We start from the raw sequence: 9,400 nt of genomic DNA, 5'->3' as shown, positions 1-9,400 counted from the left end.
TCTTTCTTTCTTTCTTTCTTTCTTTCTTTCTTTCTTTCTTTCTTTCTTTCTTTTCATTAAGAGAGCCATAGATATAGGTACAGGTTTGTGGCTTTTCAGCTCCCTGCAGTTTTTTTCTTTTCTGTTGACAGAGTATTTGATAGACTTCCTTTACCCTTGCTACAAGCATTCAATAATAGACCATTCCTGGACATCCTCTAGAGAGATATCACTGAAATGTATAGATTTGGAAATCAATTCATATTTTGCCATTGGTAGCACACAATCTTTTTGATATTGGATACTTTTTTTACTTACATTGTAGGTGGAGATCATCATAAGATTGGAGTAAAAATGAAATAAAGGTTATAGGATATTCCTAAATTATCCTTAGTGCCTTCATGTTCCACTTGCTCCAAAAGATTTCTCCATTATATTATACATATTATTCACTTGATTTCATGTCTCTTTGGCCTATCTTTAAAAGTCTTCTCTTCTGTTGCTTGTGGTTTCATTGAAATGTTATTCTTATCATTTTGTCCCCTTCCATCTGTTTCATTTTCAACTTGACAAGGATGTTATAGATTTCTTTGGAAAGTCAGATGGGACAACAAATCAAAAAAAGAACCCCACAATCCTTTTTTAAAACCTATGAATAGCCCCCTTCCCCCTTCCCCTTTTGAAACAAAGTTCTGGTTCACCTGCTGCTGAATTTGTTGGAATGTATAGCCCAAAGTTTGGCAAGTGAGTGAAATTCTCTAAAGATCAGAGGCCCTCTGCTGTTTCCACTGTCTCCCCTATTTTAATCCCTCAATAGAGTGACACCTTTGGGAAGTTTCAAGGTCAGGTGTAAGTCTATTGTTATACTGAATGGAAAGGAAATTATTTTGTAGTCATAGCCAACTCCTTGTCATCTTTGTAGTCTGATAGTTTCTTTGTAGCATCTGCAAACCCAAGTTCCACGTATGGCTCTTTGTCGCAACTGTTGTTTAGATTTGTTATCTCATTATGTTCTTGATATTTGTTTTTTAATGCTTAGAAAGTGCTAGAGCATTGGACTAATTAGTTACTTGTGATCAGTCCCTTTTCCTGATTGATAAGCTGTAACCATAGTATATTACTTTATGACTTTACCCTTTTGTAGGACAAATCCATAGTTTTTAGTTATGTGTGTATGGATTCACCAAAAAATGGAACGGAAATATCTTAGGGTTCAAGTGCTAGTTCATCCTGGGCCATATGCAGCTGCTCCACAGCTGTGGGTACAGAGGCAAACGTGAAGTAGAAAGGGAGGAAAGGCCAGTAAGTTGTAACATTCAGATCTTTTAATTTTTTATAAAGCATTCAATTGTTTGTTTCAGTTACCTCTAAGGATTGGACAAGTAACACATTACTTTTGAACCAACAGTAATCAGATTTCCCCCTAGAATAGTAATAGCAGCTAATTACAGTGTGCCCTTGCCTTACGTGGGGATCAGTTCTGGACCCCTCAGCATAAGGCAAATGGCACACATGCTTGAGCCCCATTGAAAATAATGGGGCTCATGCATGGTGCGCACCATTATTCTCCCGCTGCACAGCTTTCAGCATAAGCTGAAAGCCACATAAAAGGCACCCGCGTATGATGCGGGCACACTGTACCTTTAAAAAAACATACAAATTTCCTCTGCTCTAGAAAAAAAAATTGCCTGAATTTTCTATCTTATTTAACTGTTTCTCTTTTCTTATCAAAATTGTTGAGGAAATGGATGATACAGACTCACTGTGTTAATTTTTATTATCATATTAAAAGACATTAAGAGTTCAGAGACAGGAAACAAAAAACAAACTCAGCTTTTCTTTTTATCTCTTCCTGCTGGATTTGTCACAATGGCACCATTGTTGCTCTGGGGCACTACCATGGGCACCTGAGTAAATGTATGCATTTAAAAGAAAGGATTAGATTAAAGGTGCTGTACTGGGGGGCTAGTGTGGTTTGAGAGCTGGACTATGACTGCAGACCAGGGTTCAAATCCTTGCTAGGCCACGGAATCTCACTGGGTGACCTTGGGTGAGTTACATACTCTGAGCCCCAGAAAACGCTGTGAAAGGGCCACTTGATCTTGGGCAAGTCACATTCTCTCAGCCTCAGAGGAAGGCAAAAGCAAAGCCCCCTCTGGACCAATCTTGCCAAGAAAACCCCATGATAGGTTTGCCTTAGGGTCACCATAAGCTGGAAATGACCTGAACTCATACAACAACAATAAGCAAGGGGTACTTTTTCAGATAGCAACATCAACTAAATTAAGTGGACAAGAGGACCTAACTTAGCTGCCATGGAGGTGCTGCTGAAGATGGTCACTTTGTCATGAGCAGTTACTGCCCATAAAGCTCCCATAGGGTAACCTGAGGACTCTAGCAGGAAGACAAAAACATTTCATTCTTTGTGCCTCCAAACAGCCCAACAAGAGTTGGGTGGCCAAAAAGTTCCCGCCAGTTTTTACAAATATTCTAATTCTGGCATAGGCAAAGCTGCTCAGCTTGAGCACCTGCTTACCTTGGTTCAAGCCGTGGCTATACTTGTCTGCCATTAGGTCTAAGATGGCAAATACCTGGGAGGTGGCAGTGGCAGCATCACTAGCAACTATTGTCTCCTGGCAATTCTTCCTGACCCACTGAAGCCATTCTCCTTTGTTGGAGGATAGAACTGTGCATGCCACGTGGTTTAGCTTATCCTGATGTTTTCAGGTCTGAGAAAAGATGCTATCCTATCACCAGCACTGAAGTACAATTCAGCTGTGAACACTGTCCTGGTTTTCGTTTCAGGCAGCAAAATGTCTTGGGCCAATCTTGACTTACAATACAACTCAACAGTTTATGGCACGTATATGCCCATAAGGGACCGATACGGCCCCCTAGCCCTGGCATTTATAGACCTCTGAATTAGGTAAACCCACTGGCCAGTTTCTCACCAAAGGCACAGAAGAGCAGTCTCCCACTTCCCTTTCACCTGATGAATGGCTTGATTCCCAATGTCTGGAATCCTCCTGTTGGTTAGTCCCAATTAGAGCAGGTCTCTTAAAACAATTGCTAAAACAACATGTAGGTAAATCTCACTGATTCAACAGATCTACTCTGCCAGGGCTAATAAAAGTCTTGCCCAAATGTTTCTGAGCTTAGTTATCCTCTGTTCAGCATCTACATGCCTCTAGATGTTAGCTCTCAGTGTAGACTTAGCTGTTCTGAACTGTACAATTTAGACTATATCATGGGATGTGGCCACCCTATAAGAAGCCATCTGCCAGGAGTGCTTTGAGTGTGAGGTCCTGCATGACAGAATGGAGTTGGACTGGATGCCCCTTGTGGTCTCTTTCAACTCTATGATTCTATGAAATTATTTTTTAATGTAGGCTGAGGGTGAGTTTACATTGGCCAGAACACTCTAGGGTGGTCCTGGAATATTCTAGCCCCAAAGCTGACCCAATTTCCCCTGCTACCTGTGTGTTCTGGAACAATGCTGGGCAGCTGTCTACATAGCACTCCATTGTGCCACCTGCTGCTGCTGGGATGAGTCACTCCCTCTGAGAGTAGAAATGAGGCACCCAGTGTTAATCATATCACTGAGTGCCTCATTGTGACCTCAGAGAAGTGACTCTTACTGTTGCTGACAAGTGGCAGCAGGTAGCACAGTGGGACACTGTGTAGACAACTACCTGGCATTGCTCCACAATGCTGGGTTTTCTGGGAACACCCAGAGCAAATGGTGAGTCTTAGGCGGGTTACAGACCGCCCATTTGGGGCAGGCTGTACCCACCCCTTTCCCCGGTGTATCGGGGCCTCAGCTGCCAGAACGGCAGCCGCTGAGGCTCCGATCTGCCGCTTTTCAGGCTGCGGGGAAGCGGCAAAACGCTGCTTCCCCGCAGCCTGAAAAGGGGTGTCCTTGGGGCTTCAAGCCCCAAGGACACCCCGTGGCGGTGGGGAGAAGGAGAAAGGGGCTGCTTGGGAAACCACTGCGAATGGTTCATATAAACACATCCTTAGTTGGCCCAAGTTTACATGGAGGCTTTTGTGGTTCAGTACTGGGTTCTAATGGAGCATCCAGTAAAAAGGATCCTCAGGAATACTGTATCCCAATGCTATCTCTGATTCCTGCTCCGGATTTTGCTAGTTAAATGACTGGGAAAGAGTATGGAAAAAAGATATAAAATTTACCAGAAGTGCCAGCTTAATTGATAACTATTACAAAATGCTATATAGATGGCATATGTCTCTGTCAAAATTGGCAAAAATTAAAAACTTAAAAGAAAGCAAATGCTGGAAATGTGGCGAGAATGAAGCAACACTGTTCCACGTGTGGTGGGATTGCAAGGTTGCAAAAAGTTATTGGGAAAGTATACACAGGAAAATTCAGAATATTTTTCAACGTGAATTAAGATTGAAACCCCAACTATATTTACTAAATATTACAGTTGATCTCAAAGAGAAAATACGTTGAGACGAACTAGATGTTATATTGTATTTAGTAACAGCAGCGTGTCTAGTATTCACTAAATATTGGAAAGGGGGGAATAACGATCTATTGGAAGAATGGCTAATTAAGGTAATCGAATTGAAAGAAATGGATAAAATAACTATGATGATTAATGAGAGAACAGATCAAAACTTAAAAAAAATGGGAAAAAACAAATAAACTCTGGGTATAAGGGGAAAAAAGTCCCTTACTCACCCGATTACTTAAAGTAAAGTAATCATGTGATCCAACAGAAAAAGACTCTATCATGCGTAAAGAATTTACTAACGGATGATGACAGAAAGAAATGTCAAATATCCGTTGAAAGGTATTATGTCCTTACAACAGAAGTACTTAGCTTATAAATTTACATATATATATAAAAGTACAAATGTATATATTTTTCTTTTCCTTTTCATGTATTAATTTGTACAGCTTTATATATTTGTATGTCATGCAAAGTTAAAAAAAAAACCAAAAAATTAAAAAAACAAAACAAGGACTCCTCTCTTGCAATCCAATCTGTCTCCATTCCTGTGAGGCCACCAGCCTCTTTGTAGGCAGAGGACAATGGATTTCTCAAGAAGCCTCCATATTTTTGCATCAGGAATAATTTGGTAGATGTAGAGGTAAAACATGCCAATCCAGAAGAAAACAAATGTATTACAGATTTGGCAGTGCTAGAACAATGATGTAGGCATTCTACAACATTGCCCCTTGTGCTACCATAAACAATGTGTCAAATTTTAGTCATTTGCCATGTACCATTTTCCTCCCTACAAAGAACGGTTGAGGCAAAACATTTCCAAAGAAATCTATTTGGTTTTGCCACTGGAGAATATTTTATTCCAGGCAATGTAATATAGTGGGAAAACAAAATATCCACACATTTTTTGTTTGTGGGAAAAAGTGGCTAAACCCCAGTGAAGAAAAGCAGAATAGCAACACTCTGGCTGTTGGAGGATTGACCCCATTTAGGATAAACTGAAATATTTTTGACCCTGGAGCAATGGGAACTTACTGAAATGAGAAAATACTCTGCCATACAGGATGTATGAGAGCCAGCATAGTGTAGTGGTTTATGGACGATGACTCTGGAGACCAGGGTATGATTCCTTGCTTGACATGGAAACACACTGGGTGTCATACACTTTGCAGCCCCAGAAAACCCCATGATAGGTTTGTCTTAGGGTTGCCAACAACAAGAGGTATGCCTTTCCTTTTTTTTTCTGATTTTATTTTACTTTTATATCTCTTTGCGTTTCCTGATGCTGTTTTTAATTATTAATAAATGTATTGAATATTAAAAAAACATGCACACAAACGACACATACTACATACTATATAATCCTACACCAGTAACAAATATCAATCACAAATTTATCAAAACATTGGAATATCTTTATCCATATATTTGCTCCTTATTCAAACTCCCTATTACACTTACAATCTATTTCTTTCTTCTTAGCCTAACCATTCAACCCTTTATCCCACTATTTATTACATATCCTTTCCTGTTCCTCTCCAACTATCATCTCCTAAACCTTTTTATCCTATGCTTCATTCTTCAGCCTCCTCCCTCTTCCTTCTACTTTCTCATACTCTTTCACACTTTCTCAAACCCTCATAAATACCTTTTTACCATTACCGCTACTTTCCATACCTATATCATCCATTCAGACCTCCTTTTTGCCAAATCTGGCCCATTCTTTGCCTTTTAAGTAACTTTCACACTCAGCAACAATGTTTTCTGATGCTATCTGAGTAAAATATGCTTGCTAATGCACACAGAAACACTCATTTGAACATGGGAGACTTTCTACCTTGCTAGACACTGGAATTCTCATTGGGTTCAGACAGTGCCTCACAATTTAAGTTTTTTTTTTTCTAAGCCTAGTGTTTGAGAGTTGCCCTCACATTTTTGCTGACTGAAATATGTTCTCCAGAGGCTACTGTGATATGTTTTGCAACAAAAATATGAATGAACCTCCAATTGCTGCTTAAAATTTTCCATTATGACAATCAAACATAAGTAGAGTTGAAGAATTATAACAAATTGGAAGAAAAACTTAATATAGCAAATGCACACAGCGAGAGACACATACAAATATATCATCTGTTTGGTTGGTAAAAAGAGAAGAGGGGAAAAAGAAACTTCTCATAATTAATAATCAAATCCAATAGTTTTGAGTTTCTACAGAATGATTGAAAACCCAGTTTTCTGTTTTCTGTTAGATAAATAAGGGGGTGAGAAACAAGGCATTTTGGACTACAGTTCCTAAAACCACCCAATGCTGGCAGGGGGGTTCTGGAACTTTTAGTCCAATTACTTTCTATTTTGCAAAAGAATATTAAAAGAAGTATTAAAGATTGTGGGATACAGTACTAAGTTTTGTTGTCAACTGAATAAGTAGTCAGAATACCTGTTTATAACTGTAAGTATTATAGTTATACAGCAATACAGTTATAATCTGTTGGAAAATGAAAATCTGGCAGTCTTGATTTTGCTCCATTTGTCTGAATGTTTTCAGGGTAATCAGTCTTTCTGGAAACAATAGCAGCTATAGCACATACCTCCTGTGTCAAGCATATGGTCGTATATGATCCACTTGACATAGAAAACAAGACATGGGATACAAAAAACTAAAACTAATTGATATTAATGGCAAATAAATTACACACTTCAAAGGTCAAATCTGCAAGCCCTAAACAGCTAGGAACCTGGATACTTTATGGTTGCAAACCACATTATCTCCATGGCAAAGTCCATGTTTTGCCTGAAAATGGTTCCAACTTCAATACCAGGCATCTCCAGGTAGGGCTGGGAAGGACATCTTCCTGTAAATTCTAGTCAGTGCTACAGAAGATGGGAATTAACCTGATTCCTCCCATATATTTTGAACTGTAACTATCATAAACCCTAGCCAACATGACCAACAGTGAAGGATTGTGAAAGTTGCAGATTAAAACATTTAGAGAGTGGTAGGTTGTCTCCTTGTAGAAAATACTGAGCTGGGTGGACCAATGGTCTGACAAGGTATAAGGCAATTTCCTGTGTTCTTAATTCTGAAATCTTTTCCCATACTAACCGAATTGAATATTAAGATCATTCTCAGAGACCCTTCCCTGTACCACATTTCCTTAAGAAGTGATCTCAGTAGTGACAAAGAATGGGTTGTTTGTCTGCATAAGGCAAAGTACACTTGAGCTAAATTATTGTACAGGAATCAGATTTATGGCAGCACTCATTTATTTGTGGAGCTGCTTACTTATACAAAGAGACACATTCAGTTGTTCCACATATTTCTGATAGGTGTTTATTTTTTTCTGCAAGGGAGGGATGGGAAAGGAGGTAGAAGACAGCATCCCACTTGAAAGATACCACACGGTATCACAACAATTTAAACCCTAAGAAGGGAAAATGTGTGTGTATCTTCAGGGTTTAAATTGCCCATTAACAGTAGGTACCAGAACAATCAGCTGAGTAGGCAGACAGGTCAGATGAGATGTGTTATATTTCTACTGAAATCACAGTAAACATTTCCAAATGTGTATGAATCCATAACATCTGCAAATTTCATGAGTGTTCTCTTTTGCCCACTCTTTTAGTGATGCATAAATACACCCTGAAACATATCATAATGAAGTTTTGCTTTCTAGCATGTCTGATTCTTCCTCAAAAAAATACTAGTAGAGCACCTAATGTCAGAGGATGGCTTTGCTGTTGTACGATATTTTTAAACACAGAATATGAGACTTGAAGACTCAAGTTCAAATTTCCACTGATGCTTTAACCCTGATCCCTCAACTACAAGTTTAATAATTTGCTGGATTATATACTTTGAACTTTACATTATGAAGTGACTGATTCCTTAAAATCAGTTTTTCAAGGGAAATGTATTGGCTGGAAACAGAGGGTAGTTAATTTATAAAGGCTGGTTTTTCAAAAAGATAAAATAAACTGGCTGTTTTTCCAAGTGAGGAGTTGGATACATTCAATGAATTTGACATTCATAAAATGTGTGAAGTGCAGTATTCATTAAATGCAGTAATCTGAGTCTATGGCATGGAAATGGACTTCAGAAACTTGGTTTTAACCTCAGCTTGACTTTAGAGTCAAGAAAAATAATTTATTAGAAAAAATAAACCAAGTAAGGGCTGTAAAGAATTTTGGCTGTATTCTACTACAAAAGTAAAACTTGAAATATTGTGCTGGCATGTTTTCCTCCATTAAGGATGTAACATTGTGTTCTCTGTGCCTTTGTCTGTTATAGTGCTAATATGCTTAGTTCCATTACCTCACAAACTGTTGTACTGGTAGGACACTACACAACAATTTGACAAATGTGATCCAGCTTAAGGTTCAATTTGAAACAGCAACATTTCCTTGATACAAATAGGTTCCCCCCACCCCCATTTGCATAGCTGCACAATGAAGCATAAAGTTAAGAAAATGAAAAGACTTCTTCTTGACTATGAGGTAACTAAACATTATCTGTTTATCACACATAGTTCCATTCTTCTTCTGAAGGATCTCAGTGTACTTATATAGTCCCCATGGAATCTCCCATCCAGATACTTTACAAGGCCAGAACGGCATAGTTTCAGAAATGGGTTTGGATACTACGCTTTCAGATCATCCTCTATGCAAAGCATTAGATTGTTCAGAAATGTCTGCCTAATAGAATAAAAAGTTAATGTAATAGGAAATCTGAAATTCTTTAAAATGATGATTATGGAGCAGCTTGTTTTTTAGCAACAAATCTCCCATTCTCAGTGGGCTGCAGCAGTGCCAAGTTTGATCCAATTTTAGTTTACTTTGTTTTAATGTTGACTTTTTTATATATTTTAACTGTACAGTATTGTAATCACTCTGATTTACAAGCTGCTTGAGTGTCAGTTTTGAAGAAAACAGAGGGGCATACAAAAGAT

This window comes from Sceloporus undulatus, chromosome 2 (genome assembly GCF_019175285.1).
Source record: "Sceloporus undulatus isolate JIND9_A2432 ecotype Alabama chromosome 2, SceUnd_v1.1, whole genome shotgun sequence".
NCBI classification, from domain to species: domain Eukaryota; kingdom Metazoa; phylum Chordata; class Lepidosauria; order Squamata; family Phrynosomatidae; genus Sceloporus; species Sceloporus undulatus.
The sequence above is the reverse complement of the archived record's forward strand: the minus strand, read 5'-3'. Positions refer to the sequence as shown.